The sequence below is a fragment of the Pseudopipra pipra genome, chromosome 8, assembly GCF_036250125.1.
Source record: "Pseudopipra pipra isolate bDixPip1 chromosome 8, bDixPip1.hap1, whole genome shotgun sequence".
Classification (NCBI taxonomy): Eukaryota; Metazoa; Chordata; class Aves; order Passeriformes; family Pipridae; genus Pseudopipra; species Pseudopipra pipra.
Window position 1 is genome coordinate 6,058,452 of NC_087556.1, and position 19,797 is coordinate 6,078,248.

The window sequence follows — 19,797 nt, forward strand, 5'->3', positions numbered from 1 at the left end:
CCGAGGGGAGAGGTGGACAAAGGGGCAGTCGTCGTCTTCCCTGCTTCTCGGAAAAGTTAGCCCCCGAAAAGGAGGGGACAAAAAAAAAAGAAAAGGGTTAATTTGGAAATCTTAGAATATCCTGAGTTGGAACGGACCCACGAGGATCCCCCTCCTGGCCCTCCGCAGGACACCCCAAGAGTCACACCCTGTGTCTGAGAGCGTTGTCCAAACGCTTCTTGAGCTCTGTCAGACCACTGCCCTGGGGAGCCTGTTCCAGTGCCCAACCACCCGCAGGGTGAAGAACTCTGCTAATATCCAACCTAAACATCCCCCGACTCAGCTTCTTGCTGTTTCCTTGGGTCCTGTCAGTGGTAACCAGAGCAAAGAGATCAGTGCCGGCCGCTCCACTTCCCCTTGTGAGGATGTTGAAGACCGCAGTGAGGTTTCCCCTCAGACTCTTCCGGGCTGAACACGCCAAGTGACCTCAACACCCTGCCTAGGATTAGGTGATGTTGCTCTCAAAGAGTAAGAAATAGTTATGTGCAAGTTACGTCATATTCTGTACAGTGTCAAGTTGGTATTCCCGGATCTTTAATAAATATCAGGTGGATGTGATTCAAAATAATGGATGTAAGCCAACATCAGGCTGAAACTGGCATGTAAAGTTGGTATGTAGTTGTACCTGAGCACCAGAACCTACCTGATGTACTTGTCAAGGACTGTCAGTCTGCGACCTCTAGAGCTCTGCAGTCAGAGCCACTGCCACACAGGAGCTTTAAAACTGGCATGAAGACCAGCACTTTAATTGAAATGCTTTAACGAGAGTACTGTCTTCCTCAGATCTCGCCTATATTCTTGGTATTTTCTTCTTAGTTCAAGTTCCTGTGACAGCCCTTTCTTCCAGAGGATGCTTGTAGATGGGAATATAGCAAAATGTGCGGTAATAAAAAAGGCTTTGTAACTAAAGCTTTCTATCCCATGGGAGATCAACAAACACTTTAAAAGCTCTAGATAGAGGCTTAGGGGACAGACGCCAAGGGTCATGCTGAGGGGAGAGCAGGGTTTCTGTGGGGAAAAGTCCCCCCAGCACAGTCACAAAGCAGTAAAAGTGCCAGGGCTCCTCGTGGTTCTTCATTGCAGGAATTGCAGTATATGGAAACAGGTGACAATGGCAGTGATGCCAAAATTGCCATGTATATGCTAACAGCACAGTAGTGTTAATTATCCCAGGTAACAAGCAAAAGGAGAAGACAAAACATCCTCGAGTTGCACAAGGGAAGGTTTAGACTAGACATTAGGAAAAATTTCTTCACCAAAAGGGCTGTCAAGCATTGGAACAGGCTGCCCAGGGCAGTGATGGAATAATAGTCCTTGGAAGTACTCAAAGAACTTGTAGATGTGGTGCTTAGGGATGTGGTTTAGTAGTGGACCTGGCAGTGTTAGGTTAATGGTTGGACTCAATGATCTTTTCCATCCATAATGATTCTGTGATTAATTATTCAAAATGTCTTGAGAGAGACCAGCAAAGCAAATGAGCTGTTAGACAGTGAATTTAGTGAATGTTGTGGTCACTCCCATCCACACAACTTTGTGTTTTGTGAAGACTAGAGAAGAAAAATGCAGTAAAGGGACTGTGTGTACCTTTCTCAGGAAAGGATGGCACGAGTTCACAGGAGCATGGTAATAATAGGCTGAAAGGGGAAAGAGGGCAGGAAAAAAAAGGAGAGAAAAGGATAGAAGCAGGGCTGAAGATGAGACACCCAGAAAACAAGAAGTAAAAAAGCTAATTAGCAGCAGGTAGAGAAAGTCCATATTTCCCTTTGTAGCTGCGATCCTCAGATGTGAGTGGCGTCTGTGGGTCTCTGGGGGAGCCCCCACGGCCTGATATGCCATAGCTCTCAGCTATCCCTGGGCTGTAGGGACTAGCTCTGCAACACAGGAGTGCTGGGGGGAGTTTTCCTTCTAACATATGTGGTTAGACAAGATAGTCTCTTCTGGTGAGGAGCTTCCCAAAGATACCTCGCTAGTTCCTATTTGCATTTGCAAGAATTTATCTATCACTTGGTTTAATTATACATCACCAAGTCAGATCCCATGTAGTCCAGAGGGGTTTTGATCCGGAGCCCACTGATTGAATAGGAGATAGGTAAAGTTGTCCTGTGTCAATTTTTGAAGGGATAGATCAGCATGGGTGAAGGAGAAAGGATATTTGACACTTTACTATCAGTACTTACACTCAGACTGAGATAAAATGGAATTGTTCTATTGTGCCCAACCATTGTGTTTTCCTTCCTTTTAGCTCATGGACACACACTCATGAAGTAACATTTATCTGTAAGAGTATAGCCCCCCTCTTGACCATCCCACTTGGTCACTGTTCCTCTTCACAATGACAAGCCCTTCTCTAACCCTTAGCCTGGTGCTGCCTGGCCTTTTCCTCTCTCTTGCCAGTAGTGCCATGATAGGAAAAATCTGCCAGAGGTCTTTACATCGAGCACAAAACTTGGTTGCTTGGTTGTTAATGAAGTTGTACTGAGTTAATGTATCACAATTTACTTATTCTCTTGCATCTGTACGTCAGATCTTACACACTTAGCTGGCTGATTATCCTTTTCAATACTGCATTAATCCAGGGGCAAATGTTGATGATCTTGCTAAATATTATGTAGGATGAGATTTTAGATACACTGGCTGTTAAATTGCATACTGCCAAGCTGTTATTTCTAACCACTTTACTAACTTTTTAATCATCAGTGGTGAAACTGCAGATTTTCATTTGTTTGTTTAAACTGTATTCCTGATCGGTTTGTGTATAATTTTTAATTTTGCATAAAATGTTTGCCTTGTGACGAGTAGCTGCATAGCTGGTTTTTGCTGTGCGCTTATCAGTTATCCATAAGTCAAGTCATACCGATTTGCTAAAATAGATCATTAGGTCAAACACTTTCTTAGAAATCAAACAAACTAGTTCTGAGAAACGTTTTCCATTACTCCTGCTGCTGGCTCAGGAAAGACAATTTAATTTATTTAAGAGACAGCCAATGTTTATTTCAAGACATATTACCTTTAGTGGAAAAAGGAGGAAGATGCTGGGCCAGTTTACCACTTGTGGAGTGGGAGCTAAAGGACTGAGGAATTTTGTTTTGACAGAATGAAGGTTTCAGGAGCTGTGTTATTGAGTCAAGCCAGTGTGTCACAGTATGCCTGTTGTTCGTGTAACAAGCAGTGGTCATTGCTGTTCCTCCAGCAAGGCTGGCAGCGACTGTAATTCCCTCTGGGGACCTGGCCATGCCTCTTCTCATCCGGATACTGTTAGCAAACACTTAAATGGACCATTTTCCTTGACTAGTGTGCCAATGTTTTGTTTCCTATATCTAAATCTGACAAAAAACTGAAGGCAAATAGAAAGAAACCTGAGAAGATTACTTTTTAAGATCTCACGTTTTATAAACTGCTGGTGATACACAGGATTTACTTCAGAGCCCTCAGTGTTGCTGTTTGCAATGCAATATTCAACTTACTTAGTTTCTAGTGTGATTCCCCCCCACACACTAGATAGGTGATACTTTTTGGCTTTGGCAAGATGAAAATATCATTGAGCCTTGAGCCCTGGTCCTTCAAGAGGCATCATGTTGCCACGTCCTGAGGTGGCTTCAGAAAGCGAGTAAAACCTGTAACCTTATCTGTGTAAAATTAGCTTTAATGTGATAAAGTGATGTTATTGCTAGTTCAAAAAAATCTCAGTTTGTATGGAAGTTCTTCTTTACTTGGAGAATAGTCCTGGGACACTTTGTGGATTTTTGTCCAAAATACCAAGATCCAGGAGTGCTGGATGTCACGTATTCGTTCCAGATTGTGTGCCAGCCTCCACTGCACTGGACTGAAAATGGCTACTGTTTCCTGCCAGTGTCTACAGAGTTATCTAAGAGATAAAAAGTTGCCCTCCAGAGAAAACAGAACCATAGTAAATATTCTACTCTATTATCTGCAGACTCATCAATGAGCGCAGAATGATTATTTCTTTTCATTACCACCCTTTGTGTGTTTTGCATGTTTTGCTCCTCCCGAGGGACTGCATGGGAATAGCATGTTGACTGTATAAGTATAGATTAAATGTTTGTCTAAAAGAAGAACTATTAAAATGTAATTCTGGGCAGGATGTGCCTGTCAGCAGGAAGCTTCCTCAAATACCCTGCGTTTTAAGGGTGGAATTTTAGAGTAGGAGGGAAGTGTAGAATTGCTATTTACCTGTCTGATGCTGCTTTTGACACACATGATGAGCCAGCTTCATTTGACTGTCACCTCCTTAGGAGGCAGAATTCCTCGGCCCACACTTTGCTTAGCATTGACTACTTCTTTATTTACTCTTTGTGCCTTTGCATTTTATCTGGACTGTGCATTTTCAGTGAAGCTCCAGTTAAAGACAGGCTTCTCAGTCATGGCATTGTAGGAGGCCCCACAGAGCCTCCCACACAGTGCCTTCCTCAAAGAGAGATGGGGATGTCTGTTTCTTTGAAGAAGCACTTTTGAAACAAAAGGGATTCCCCTATGCCTCTGACAATTTCTTTCCCACCGCACATGTACAGAGCCATCAGGCTGATGGGCCTCCTTCCATTTGTCAGAGTTTTCAGAATAACTGGATTTCAGGATCTCCCCCTGGATGTGCCCTGTCTCTTTGGGTTGCCTCTGGGGAATGCCTGAGAGGAGCTGTGGGCAAGGCAGTGGATGAAGGAGGGCTTTGACAAGTTGGGCTGAAGGAACCTCATTCAGAGAGCTGGGAGGCTCAGGACAGGAAAATCTTGGAGAAGGTGTAAACTGAATGAAAACCTTCTCCTGTCGCCTTTCCCCCTTTTGTGTCTATTTGGATTTTGCCTTCTCGAGGTCCTCTGTTCCCTTTCCTTTATAATTACATGTGGTCAGCAATCAGAACCAAAAGAGTGAGTCATTAAAATGGGCATGAAACTTGCAATTACAATGCCTCGGCATGGGAATTTTGTCTCTGAGAGAACTTCAGCACAGCTTAGAAATCAGCAACCACGGTTTGGCACTTTCCTTGGCTACCAGAGCAACTGATAGAATTTGAAATCAGTCAGATTTGCAGGGAAGAAAGAACTGGTGAGTTAAAAAACGAGAACACAACCAAGACCATGTCTGAATAAATTTCCAGTCGTCTGTACATAGACCATTTATTGAGAAAGATAAGAAAAACTAAATTTTCATAATCCTGATTACATGCAGAGGATTGACCCAGATGCATGATTTTAGCTGTATTTATTATGTTTAAACACAATGTATGCCTTCACATGTATTTACTGAAGAGAGGAACCACAGCCATTTAAATTAAATGCATTTTTAAATATTGCTGTTTAAAGAAGAAACTATTAGATTTCTGCATACTAAGAAGTAATGTAGATGATTGTGGTGCTCTAGAATTAATTAGATCTCTTATTTTAGATTTAGAATCAAGAAGATATTTTCTCATTGCTTGCAGAATAAAATAGCTAAATCCTCTGCTTAGATCTGAAAGTAGTTTTGCCCACAGCAATCAAACTAATATTTTCTTTATAGCTCATTCTCTTTGTAAGCTTTATGCTGATTTCATTAGGCTTTAGATCAGGTTCCAAGCAACTAATTATATTTATAGTGTGATTTCTTTGCTCAGAACAACTAATTTAGGTAAAGGAGTTGGTGGGAATGGTGAAAGGCTAAGTAGTATTCCTTTGCATTACTTTGTCCAGGTGCAAGATACCAGGAAAACTCTATTTGTCTTTGTGTTTGTAAGCCCTCAGTATTAAGCTGAGCAGCAACTTCCCTGTTTTCAGTATTTTGTGAGAGCATAATGATATACTGACTTTTGCCTTTGAATTGACTAGGGCTGATTTATTTCTGCCAGCAAAAATGGGGGTCAAAAAGAACTCGCTGTTTGAAAGTGAGGAGAAATCAGACTTGAGTATGTGAGGATTTCCATGTTTTTCACTCATGTTCCTTTGCCCAAAGTCTCTTCCTAACATTTCTTAATATGTTTTCTTTCCTACAGCTCTACTGTAAAGCCACCACCCTCCCTTTCATTACTTTCCCACCCTTGCCATAAATTCCCTCTCACCTATAACCCACAGGCCTGCCCCTATTTCCTCAACTCAGACCTGTTGCTCCACTCACACTCATCTTTGAAAGGGCCGGCGCTGCATCATTGCCTCTGTTACTGCCTTCCTAAATGCTGCCACTGGCAGCTGAATAATGCTTCTCTCAGCTGGCCCTATCCACAAACATAAAAGACCCTTCAGCTTTAGTTTCTGGGATTTAAAAAGCTTGGACAAAAGTAGGTTTGTTTAACAGCTTTACTTTGCTAACGGATATGAAGGTTCTGTTCTTGTATTACTAGCGCTGATTTCTTTCTCTTTTTCCAAACTGGCTCTCTTATCCTAACTCCACAGCTGTGTTTCTCTGGACAGAACATTATTCCCTTCCTTGCCCATACAAATTGCCTCTTCATCAAAATCCAGTGAACATCACATATCCTGAGTACTCAGTCAAAAATTTTCTGGATTCTTTTGTTTTTCCCCTCTGAGACTGTACTGCAAAGAAATAGGCCCATTTGGAGTTGACTTTCTAACAAGACGTCTGGTATTTGACACAATGCTGTAGACTACAAGGCTACGTTGGGTCGCTAAAAGCTGGATCTTGTTTTTAGCAGAGGATTCTAGTGGAAGCCAGCAGATTTTTGGAGGCCTGAGACATAACATCATGCTCTGTGATCTAAAATTTACTGAAGACCTTGAGTTACCTCTTTTTTTCTTCTTGGTATGTTTCCATTCCTGAGAAAAGCAAGAGCTGCAAGACTGACTTATAATATACTCATTCAATTAATCAAGTGAGAGTGAATCAAACCTTTCCAGGCAATTTTGTTTGAAGTGTCTGCACTCTTCTCTGCATCGCATGAGGTGCCAACACCAGTAGGAGTTTGCCTGAGGTAAGAGCTGTGGGTTTGGATGTATTCTTCCATTTTTATTAGGTCTTACACTCACAGGAATTTTGTGCTTTTTAATCTTGTAACTGTACCAAACTTATCTGGGTATGGAGGAAGATAACTTAGTGATTTGCTTTAATTATTCTCATAACTGTTCACATTATGTGTTATGAACTAGTCACACTTAAAAAATTCCAAACCCACTTTTATAGCAAGAAGGTGTTTAACTGAAATCCTTGTGCCATTGATCTAACCAGTAAGAAACCAACTGAGCTACCAAGTACTCAGTGCTTCTTTCCAGTTGGTCCTTAATTTAATGGTATGCATTTAAGCATTTTAATTTTCTTTTCTGCCTTTATTATCCGTATGCTTTCCCTTGAAATACTTTATATGGAATGTCTTCTAGCAAAAAGCAAGTTGTCAAAAAAATTCAAAAATTCCAGCTAAGCACGTTAAATATTTATTGCTCTTAATATTCAGAGTATAGCTGCAGAGTTGAGTAGTATTTATTTGGAGTGCACTGGTATTGTGATTTCCCATGCTGGTAACCATGTCCACCTAATGCAGAGCTTTACATGCCTTATAATCTTTCAAAATAAGAAAAGGGATTGAAAATGAGACCAGGACATGAAGAAGCAAAGAGACTTTGGAAAGATATCATGGCAAGTACTATGCAATGCACTCATTTTTGAATACAATTAATTATGCAGTTAAGCAGGACTTGTACACTACTTCACATGCTCAGAATAAGATCCAGTAACATCTGATATCTTGGCATCAGAGTCTATCAAAAAGATAGTCATATGACAAGACTGTCTTAATGTCTGTTTATAAGGTACAAACAAATGAAAGAAGAGACCAGTTTTGTCTGTCCCATGGGACTGATTTCTATGCAAGCGTAGTTATAGGTAATGTTTAGAATTAGCATCTCAGAATGTCTGTTTCTAGGAGTTCTAAATTCTCTGGAATAAGTTTCTTTCAGAACAGATCCAATTGTTTTGTTGCAGTCTTTTAGCTCGTACTTCCTCCACTATTGGTTTTCAGGATTCATTGTTTAGCTTCTGAAGGGTCATCTGCTCTCATAAGATGGAGGTTTTCTCTGGGTAAATAACTTGTTTGCTATAAAGAGGAATAACACTCAAAATTATAAGATGAATCTTTCAGTTATAGGAGGGAGGAGAGGGGGAGATGGATGTCTAAGGCAGACAGAGGACAACATAAGCACGTCCCATCTGAAATTTCACTAGAACAGGAAATGTAAGTAGGTGAATACAATTAGCTCTCTTTCAGTTTCAAACACAGCAGTAAAAAGCTGGTTCAGTGTTTTATTCCCTTGCTGCCACTTAAAAATGCAATATAGAATTATTGCTAAATATGAGTTCCAAATTTTCAGATGAACACATTAATTACTAACTTAAAGCTGAAAACAAAGCTGCTGTCTGCAGCAGTAGAGGCACATTCTCTGGTGTTCCAGAATGAAACCATCTTACATTTGCAGATCAAGGCTGTGAGCAGTAACCCCCATCTATCTCCCTGCCCACCTCCTGCAAAGTAACAATAGTGTAATTTGGGTAAAAATGAACATACCGAGAGTATTCCATGTACACCCTGCTGCTTAGGGCATAGCAAGGTTTTAAATAAACTGGGCTAATTTTTCCCAGCTTACATTTCTTTTCACTACCCAGGCCATCATCTTTTGGGAAAGGCCCTTGTGCAGAGTATATGTTAAACCATACTTTTAAAAGAATGAGACAACTTGCAGCAGAAGAAAACAAAACATTCATATCAGTTACAGCCAGTGGAATACTTTTGATGGATCTAATATTCAGCCTTTGGCTGGAAGGCAATTTTGAAAGAACCAACTAGTTAAACTTGAGATACTTCTATTTCCTCATAAGATTTACTTCTCTTCCTTAATCTGTAACTCTCCATAGTGAGTTTCTCTAACTATCAATATGACAGTACAGCAATATTGCCTCATCAGTCATGATTTACTTAATGTTTTCTGAATTTAGTAATATTTGATTAAAATTTAATGTGAACATATCATATCATGCCACATATATTATTGCATCCATTAATCAGGTAACCATAATAATGAAATGTCGGAAGATTGGATGAAAAAGGAGCTGAAGTCTTTGATATATGTTTGGCATGGTTTTGTGAGTGATTAACGAAAAGATACCCAGTCAATTGTGTAAAGCTTCATTAATATACATTTACAATCATCTATGTACTGTATCATCAGATATTTTTAACCTTAGTTAAACTTGATTTTTTAATTTACTGAACGACACTAAATATTAATAATCCTGAAAAATATATAGTATTCTATTAACTCTCATAATGCCAGAATGATTCATAGCATGTCTTCATGCTTTTGTAGCAAACTACGTACTAAAAATATTGTCAGAGTTAATGGATCAGTTTTGTTAAAGGTGGAATAACAAATGCTTTATGCATGGCTCTATAAACCTCAAATTACACAATTGTATTAAAATAAATGTAAGTCAGTATTTCCATCTACTTTTTTAATATGCCAAGGTAACATATGATCTAATCTAGCAAAGCATCTACTCCAGTTTGGTAGAGGAGATATTGAAAACAGTAAAACTTCAGTTCATTCTCATAAGTATTTTATTAAACGTATAAAGACTTTCTAGATTAAAAAAACCCCAAACAAACCAAAGTTGAAATCCTTGGGCTTTAACTCACAAAGCAAGATAAGGACATGTTCTCCAGGTAAACTCTGAGAGATTTGTCATTGTTTTCTTGGTATTCGTGGCAAGAAACAACTAAGGCACTGATCCCACAGCCTGGATCTGTGTAGGAAATTCTGTATTGTGCCATGGATCTTAGTGGGGCTGTTCATAGTGGCAGGAGTGCACATGTGGCCCTTCAGTCATGTGTGTCCTTGCTTTCAGGGCTGGACACAGCACAGATCAGAACACATGTGCTTCATTGGTACTATCCTCAATGTTCCCAGTGACTGGTGGTGTGTGTGCCACTTGATGTACATGGCAGAGAGAGCACGTGCAGTGTGTCCTGGGGGCCCAGGGTGAAAAGCTGCAGCTTTTGTACATCTGTTATTGACCTCATATTTTCTCTTGCTTTTGGTGAGAATTAAATTTATTTAGTTTTCATTTATTGATTACCGTGAATAAGGGAGAACACTATGATTTTGCTTCACTGCAGCTGGATAAGTACATTTTTACACTACAACAACTCCAAAAACCAGATCTCTTCAAAATAATTTCAGAACAGAGGTGCCATGTGTTTTTTAACATGGCTTGTGATTTTGAAGTGTATTTGGTTGGAAGCTGTACTAATCCCTAAACTGAATTATTACCACTTTGGAAGGCTGCTTGGAGATCATTGTTGTGTGATGTTAAGCACTGTGCAGCATATTGGCATCCAGTCTATATTTTTATTCCACAGGTCTTGTCTTCAGGTGATTCAAGGATGCTTTTTCAGTAGTGTCCAGTCGGTCAAAGCTGATATTAGTCCTAGGGTACTTGAGTTACACCTTAGTTCTGAGCAAGGTGGATGAGCATGCCCATCAATCTACTGATAAAGAGCATTACAAACAGGCCAGGATCTATGACTCTTCTAAACTCAATACCGCCAAAATAAGTCTATGCAGCTCCGTCTGGTACCTATTCTGCTAAGAAAGGTGAAACTATGGATTGAGGGAAAAATTATGAAGCTGGTTACTGCAAATTTGGTACAAATTGTAATTGTATTTGTAATCAAGGAGCCTACTTGCTCGGAGATTGACAGAGACCTAAGTAAAACAATGATTATTCCACCTTCAAATAAAACAATCCACCTGCACTGACAACATTTTGAATACATTCTTTATACAACAAACAACTTGATGTGAGTGCACAAATTCTATATTGTGTAGCACCACTGATTTTAGACCTTTCAGTTCACATACTACCTTTGGCACAGAGAGGCCTTGGTGCACATCTTGAGAGTGCAGACTGGTGATGAAAAACACATTATTCACGTAGCTGAGAGGAAGAATTAAGAAAACACAGGGTGCAGGGTTCTTTCCTGTGCTTAGGTGGACTTTCGAAAACAAATTTGCTTCTGAGCTCCTGTCAGTTAGACTAACCATAACTCATTTTCTGTGGCTGTTAATCCTGCCTGTGAGGGGGTAGGGATAGTCATTTTCTTTGTAGCTGAAGGCAGGAACAGCATCATAACAAATAATGACTTTAGGATAAGCCTAAATGGATGAACCGCAATTGCAGTTGTCCTTCAAAATTAAGAACGAGAGGACAAAAAATGCAGAAAATATGATCTTAACTAATGTTACTTTCAGCTTTTGTGAGTGCTTTCTAACCTAGGACCTGTAAAGGCTTGCAAATGCTAAGGCAATGGATGTTGTAACTTCTATGTTAAGCAGTTATTTATTCACATTTTTACAGATGGGGAAATCAGAAGTACAGGATAAAAGTCCCGTCCCTCGTACAGCGACTAGGAACAGAACAGGGGGTTGTACCCAAGAGCCTTGTGCTGTGACTTTTAGACACTGCAATTCATCACTATAATAGCACTTTGAATTTAACATACATTCCCAACCTTTTCTGTGAAGCAAGCTCTTTTTCTTCATAAGCACAGATTTCGGATAGGAGAAAACCCATCAGAGATTTGGTGACTTTCAACAGTTTCCCCTTTTCATCTTTAATTATAGCTGGGCAAATGGTGTCAAGTGTAGGTATGGAAAGCTATGGATGGGAACTCCTAAGAGTCTACAGAAAGATTCTATTTTGGTAGGTTTTTTTGATGTAAGGGATGAGAAGATGTTGTCTTTGGGAATGTGACAATTGTTGCAGAGCATAAAGTTATTTCCTCCTAGTAGCATCTGTTTTTCAGGAGAGAAAAATGCTGAGATTATGCTACAGCCTGGAGCTCTAGAATGTTGATGAGGTAGAAGGAGTCCAAATAAATTAACTGTTGTGAGGCTCTGATTCCAGTGACTGGGATTTTAAGTGACTGGGAAAAATGGTCTTATGTAGTTGGAAAATTGTAGCCGGTTTTGGCAAGAAGGAAAGTGAGCAGATCAGAGCCTGTTTCTCATGTCATTGAAGTGTTTGAGAACTTGCCTTCTGCTGAGATGGAAGAGAACTTTCTGCAAAACTAAAAGTGTTTGTTACATCTATCTAAAATGTGTGGCCATATTCTTGATGTAAGAAGCTTTGCATGGCTTCAATCTGCTCTTCTGGGGTAGGGAGGTCTGCCTTTAACAGTCAGAGGGGGTTTCTTTCAGGAATGAACTCTGACTTTTCCTTGGGTTTTTTGTTGCTGAGTTATGTAAATACTGGTGTGGGGCTTGAGGAGAAAGAGGAAAATGTGAATTTGCCGGTGCTGATGTCTTTGTCCTTTCTCTCTGCAGCCATTTCTGATACAACGAATGAAATGTTGCAAATACTTTGTTATTCCTTAACATTATGGGTGCAAAAAAGGGAGGGGGGATTGTCTATGGCCAAGTTGATAATTATTTGCTCATGTTCATGCTTCTGTATTTTTGTATTCAGATGCAATGTCTCTCTGGTGGGCTTGTGAGAATGATTGGGAAATACCTCTTACACTAAGATCTGGATATGTAGATGGACTTTGTTCAGTTTAGAGTTTCCATTTTTATAGACTTGGACATTATGGTTTTCTGGATGGTGTTGGAGAACCTAATGGTGATTTAAGCATGGGTGGTTTGCTCTCCTCACCCTTGCAGCTTGCTGGGAGAGGAGCTGCATGCAGCACAGGTCCTTGTGTACAGCACAGGTAGGGCTTTAGGTAGGTGCTGTAGGGCTTTAGTTTGGTTATTTGGAAATGTGGGTGCTGCTGTGAGTAAATCAGGGAGACCAAGGTGATGGAAGGTTGCCTAGCAGAGAGCAATTTGTTGGGAGAACTCGTGGATAACGTTTCGTGCCGCACACCCAGAGCCAGCCACTGAGAAATTCCTCTCTTCTGTAGAAACACAGCCACGCAGCAGAGGTTCTTTTGTGCAGCACTGAGCTGAGTAACAGTACCTGAGATTTCAAATGACAAAGGAATCTTGCTGTCAGACTCTCTCTGCTGAGCTGCTGATACAAAGGGCTGTGGGAGGTGAGTAGGAACACCAGAGCGTCTCCAATTGTTATCAGATAGCTGTTCACAGAAAGGTCTTCCCAGAGTTTGCTGCATAGAAAGCACAACCCACACATGATTGTTATTCAGTCGTTCAGTTTAAGAGGCTTGTTTTTCACAGATGTGCTTTTCCTGTTTGGCGTTTGTAACTGAGGATTGTTGTTAGTTGAAGAAAAGTGTCATCCAGCTATGAATTGAGATTTTCAGCTGATTCATGAACACCTTTGTTAACTACAGCATAAAAAGGAATATGGCTGAGTGTGAAATGTAGGTTAAGCTGTATTTCTACACCAGTATATTATACTACTCTGGAAGGGCGAAAAATAAATCTTAATTAACAGCTATGCAAAAATTTCCTACCTATCTTTATCTCAAAATTAGTAAAGCAATTAGAAGATGGAGGTAATTGCTACGTGTTAGCCTCTCTCATTCATATGGAGCCTATAGAGAGAGAGATCTGTATATATATGGATTTTAAAATAATTAACCAAAATTGCTGTACATGGCAAGTAAAGTAAGCAATCAGTATGTTTGAGTAAGGCTTTCATGTCAGAAAATTGGCCAGACATGCCAAGAAAGGGTGGTAAAACTTGGGAGAAGGGGAGGAAATGAATTATCTCAGAATAGTGGGACCAGAGCCACTCATGTCTGTGTAACAGATAATTTGTGGAGCTTACAGTAATGTGGATCTTGAAAGTTTTGGTATCTAAGTTAATGCTACAGCCAAGTAGCATGATCACAGATAAGCAGCTGTTTATTGTTGTTCCGAGGAATAATGATCAGATGAGTGTTATTTCTGCCCAAGTTTTCTTCAGTATATATGGATCATCTCACGTCTAGCTTTAGTAAAAGCATCTAGATAAAAAAAATAATAAAAATGCTTTAAAAAAGTAATTTAAAAATAGTTCTTTGTACAAAAGTGCAACTGTGAAGACATTTCTGAATTGAAAAAGCAGCTTCCTTTTGGCAGTTGGATTAAATGTGCTCTCTAACAGTCCCAGTCACATCTGTATCTGGCTGGGTACTCCATGTCTAGGAATTTCTGGAACAACATTAGGCATGAATCTGACTATTCTTCAGAAGGCTCTCCTTGCTTAGGCTTCCTTAGATCACAATGAGTTTTTAAAAGGCAAAGATATCTTTTTAACACATAAAAGTTATCCTAAAAATTGGTAAGTGCAAAGAAAAATGCTCATAATTCAAACAAAAAGGCCAAATAACAGCATTTGCCAATACAACAAACTGAGTGCAATTTTGCATAAGTGAGAACATAACATATATTCCTTGAAAGTCAGCTTACTAAATTAAGTGTAAAAGAATTTTTCTGAATTATCTAATTGTCTTTTCATGCTCAAGGTTTTATATTATTTTTTACAAGATTCTTTTTAAACTTCTGATCAAAGATCAAAATTTTCTGGTATGTGAGCATTGTCAAAACGTTGGAGAGAAACATCCAAATGGGAATCAAATTTATTCACTTTGTAAATCACAGCTGTATTTAACACTGAGTGTTCTGGTATTCTTGGGAGTCTTTCTTTTCAGTGAATTTAGCACTGAAAAGCCAGCAAATCAGTTTTAGTGGCACTGATGTAATATGTGTTCAGTTGGAAAGAATGAGTGGAGGAGGGAAGAGACATCTGGATGGTGTTACTTCTGCAAAGAAAATATGTACGCTCCATCATATGGTAGAATGAAGCACCAGAGCGACTTTTCTGATGCCATGCAAATTGTAGTTGTCCTCAGCACATCCAATTTCTGTTCTGAGACATGATTTTTAAGATATCTTAAAAATCCAGACATTCCACATGAGCTGCTCTCCTTCAAGGCTCTGAAGATGACTTGGCTTAGGCTGAGCTTTACAGGGGCAGGGGCTGTAAAACTTTCCTGGCAGCTGCCCACAGACCTTCTGCCCATCTTGAAGAAGAAGGGCACTGGCAGTGCATCTCTAGCTCCAGTCAGCCCTCCCATTACTCAGAGTGAGGTACAGCTACTATGCTTCCTTCCCAAATGCCCCTGGGATGTGTCAGGGTCTCGTGCTGGTGTAGTGTAAGGAAACAGTCCAGATGTGCCCACAAACCAGGATGGCCGTGGGACTCCTCACCCTCAGAACAAAACAGGAGAACTGTCTTGGCATTAGCTTTTCTCACAAGGACTTTCCTAAATGTGCAGAGCAATGGGGGGCCCCAAAGCAGCCTGTCTCCTCATCCCTTTCCAAAGCCACCTCCTCCAAGGATCACCTCATAATGGGGACTGATTGCCTGTTTGATCTCGGGGAGCCTCACGCTGAACCGTGCAGATGCCTCAGGGCCACCACAGCAGCACTTGTGACAGCGGGTATTGGTGCACACCCGGATTCCAGTATCTGTTCTGTAGTTAAACACCTTAAATAACCCTTGGAAATTATTCTGGCTGTATTCAAAAGTGGTAGCTTAGCAACTGATTTTTTTCTCTTTTTTTTTTTTTTTTTTTTACCCAAATAGTAAAGGAACTGAGTTCTAATCCTCTTGAGGGTGCTGTTTATTAAAATTTCCACCATGGAAATTAGAGAGGATCTTCCTCTTTCCCAAAACAAGTCTGAATTAGCTGCAACAGAAATATTTCCTTTAGCTGAGGTGATAGAAATAGATGTTGACAAAGGAATTTTTCTTTTTTCCAGAAAACTAGAAAATATATGAGGTTTGTCAGTGTATATGTTAAATAGTAGATTTATAAAATGAGGTTAGATAAGAGAGGACATAGGCTGTTCAAATGCTCCATATAAAGGGTCAAGAACCCATAATGAGAATTAGGGTACCTTGTAAATGTGTTGGGGTTACATCATCAAGATTAAATGGGATTGCCCGATCAGCACTGTGGTGACAAGGAGTTGATGTTCTTACGCCCATTCTGGACTGTCCTTTCCTGTGGTTGGTGAGGGTTGCATTGAATGGGAAGTGATCTGCTTGTGGGACATGTTACAGGAGTAGGGCAACTAAATGAAGATTAATTGGCAATTTAGATTTGATCATCTTAGGTGCCCATCTTAGAAAAAGACAATTATACAGATTTCTTTTTTTCCTGCTAAAGGTGTATGTTCTCTCTTGCTCTTTCTAATAATGTGTTTTGTTAATATAAAGCATGTTTGCATAGTGTAGGCATTTAAGTCTCAGTCCATTAAAGAACTTCATCCTGTAATAGAATCCTTGAGTTCAAAAATGCTTCTGCTTTGGGGTAAGTACACACAAAACTACAAGTAAAGCTGTCTGTGCTTTACTGTGCTGCACCCTGAAATGCTTCCTGTGCAGACAAATATGTACTTGGCTGTGTATCTTGAAATTTGTTGTTTCACATCTGAATTTATGATATTGAGTCACTTTCATTATATTTGCAAGGTATTTAAAATGTATTCTGTTAATGATACCTTTAATATCTGAGACATGAAAGCCAAATAGAAGTCCTTGTGTATTTTTTTGTTTATGTTTCAGACTTCAGTGATCCTGGAATGGCACACCTTGGTCAGTTAATCACTGGTTTTAATATCCACCTTCTTTTCTATTGTGTGTTACTGGTGTTCCCTTTTGCAGACATTATACTTTATCATTCACATTAGTCACTGTATCATAAATGTGCACTGTACCCATTGGCAATAGGTTACTCAGACACTGCTTTAGCAAAGGAAATGCCAGAATGGAAGAAGAGAGAGAAAGATGTAGTGACAACAGAGATCCAAATGCTCAGTGGTCCCTCTTGACCACTTTAAATGGAGATAATTGTATTAATCATATCTAAATGTAAATATGCCAAATATCAGTAGTATGCTCCAGCTGAGCAGAGTGGTCCTTTTTATTGTGTGACCTGGCAAATGACCCACTGCAGGTCAAAACAGAAGACACATGAAGGGCCTGCATTAGTCGGTGCTTAACTTTAGGAGCTTATATAGTTCCCAATGTTGCTATGAATTCTCCAAAATAACGCTGAAGCTCCTTAGTATTTCAAGCCCACGCTGCTTAACTAACCCCTTGCAAGCCCATGCCCAGGGAAAAATTATTCTAAATCTCCCATGTCCAAATTCTATATTCAAGTGGAAAGAATTACAAAATTGCATGCAAATGTTTTGGATTAAAACAGATTTTTATGGTGAAACCTTATAATTATTATAAAGTATCATAAACTAAGGCATTATTTTAAACTAGTTTGCAGCAGAAGTTATGTGCTGGCTTGTGCTTCAGAATCAGAAAATGAATCAAGGATCACAGTTTCTGACGGGCTTTGCTGTTAAGAGCTGAAGGGACCACGTTCCATTTGGATTGGAGAGAGCTGTTATAAGGTACCATCACTTGGAGAGCAGGGTGAAAGACAGTCACTGAAACACCCACCACTCAGCAGGACAAGGATGCTGGCTGTATATCCCAAAGATGGAAGAAGAGAATTATCTCCTCTCTCCCTTGGCAGTGGTTTGTGCTGGTTACCTGGAACAGGCCCTTCCATTTGAACATCTCCATAACCACATACTAGATGAGAGCACAAGATTAAACCAGAAATCTTGTTCTTCCATCTCAAATCTGTCATCTGCACAGCTTGTCTTTGTAACACAAGCATAAGTGAAATTTTGTAAATGCTTTTCATTTCAATAATTAGAAGTTAGTCTAAGTGAGGGAAGGCATTTTTAGTAGCTATTTTGGTTTTTAAGGCTGGAAAGGGGAAGAGAGGAATATGCCAGAGGCCAAATGAGTGGAATTTTTGTGTGAGTAAAAGAGACATGAAGGATTTAATGGTTCAGCCTTATGGACATTACAAAACATGGGCCAGGTACTTGTATCAGATGCAAAAAGCATTAACTCAGTGTAGATCAAGTCATATTTAAAGGGAGATGTGTGACAGAGAACCCATCCTCCTCTAAAATGTTTGAACTTCAGAAGAATGCATTAAACTGTTACACACCGTTAGAGAGCAGAGTGAACCCCATTACTGAAAAGTACCTTGGCTGTCTATCCCAGCAATGATGTAAGTCAGGCTTGGATTTACCATATAAATACCACTTAAGAAAACCATATGTAATTTAATAAAAATGTTTCATCTAAAATCACACACTGGATTAAAAAAGGAAAGGATTGTGCCCTTGAAGAGGCTGTGAAGAACAGAAAACTTCACAAATTCTTGTGTTTAACATTACTTTTTAATATCCTTGCATTAAAAATGAATGATTACTTTTTAATATTACTTGTAGCCAACTATCCCCTACTGTATAGATACATTTCTTGTATGATTTTATTATATACTCAATAATAGTACCTATAAGCTCAGATTTCTTTTGAATATAAATGATTGGAAACAATATCTACCCTAAAGCATCTTTAATGTCATTATCGATGGGTAGGAGTAAATTAAGCGGTATTTAGCCACCAAAGTCTTTAATTTCATTGCATTTGAGTAGGAGTTAGACATTATGAGGTCCAATTAAAAAAGTCACTAATGTTTTTACATCTGAGTAGGAGTAAATTAAACAAAATCACTCCTGAGCTGCTAATATCATTTTAATTGAATGTCATTCAGTTTCTAACTGCTGTTACAACACAGTAGATAATGAGTCAAGCTCAACAAATCATCTGAGCTCCAGGTACCATGGCTGCTAGAGGTGAAGGTAGAGTTTAGGGATGGAGAGGGAAACTGCTGGAAGTTGGGAAGCTGACAGGAATGATAGCAGACCTGACATCTCTTGGTTGATGAGACCTATGTTCATCTAAAAATATCACCCTAACAAGAGTTAATCTAGCAAGGCTGCAAGCCAGGTCATTATTTCTAGTGTTCAGACATTAAAAAAAAAGGCATTTATCCAGAAGATGCGATTTACAGAGTGAATGCTAGAAAAGCTAATTCCATTTATTCACACCTCATGAATAATTCATTGTTTGATTTAATGTTAATCTTGATGATGAGACAATGGTGAAACAATACTAGACAATATATAGACTTAAATATGTGAAAATAAAAAATCATACCCTATCACAAGCATTATTATTTTTTGATCTATAACAGATAATATTGCATTGTCCTCATACCTGGAAATCTTTTCACTCTGGTAAATAGCAGTTTTAAGACAAGCTTTGGCACTTTGTATAGAGACTGTTAAAGAGACCAAAGTGAAAAATACCCTTCACTGTAACTAAAATTACTATAAACCAATAGATATTTTCCCCTAACATCAGTTCAAGTTGTTACACAATGCTAGGCTTCCATCAGGAAAAACTGTAGGGTTTTAAACCTGTTACCAGTTTGTGAGCATCAGATCCATTCTGATGTTGCTGTATGTGTACATGTTTGACTACTGAGAGCAAATATTCCTTTGTGTGTAAGACCCAAGAGAGCAGGGTTTTCTGACTGAAGCTCAGTGCCTTGTTCCAAACTCGAGGCTTCACAAGCAGTCACACCTGTGGGTACAGTCACACACTGTCGTAGGCCTGTGTGAGTCGTGTGTCTCCTGTCTCTGCAGGAAACAATGAGGGCAAAGAGGCCTTTGTGGCCTATGTGTCCACAGGGATCTGGTGCTGCTTCTTGCTCATGTTCAGGAAGTCTCATCAACTATCTCTTGGCCAGGTACTCGAAATGATATAAAGGGAAATTAGCAGTTCTGACTGCTCCTTTCTTATATATGGGAAAACTGAGGAAATTCACTTGAGCAGATACCATAGACCTGCCTTTTCTCTTATTTCTCTGCCCCTTCAAAAAATCTGAGC

At 39.5% G+C, this 19,797-nt stretch overlaps 1 protein-coding gene across 5 annotated transcripts in view; it reads left to right on the forward strand.

Annotated features, from left to right (window-relative positions):
* Positions 1-49: 49 nt before the first annotated feature.
* The window catches only part of EGR2 (early growth response 2), a 78,335-nt gene continuing 58,587 nt past the window's right edge, over positions 50-19,797 (forward strand). For all 5 annotated transcript variants that reach the window (XM_064662349.1, XM_064662350.1, XM_064662352.1 and 2 more), the window contains exon 1: positions 50-507. The gene's annotated coding sequence lies outside the window, so the exon portion shown is untranslated. The remainder of the gene's footprint in view (positions 508-19,797) is intronic.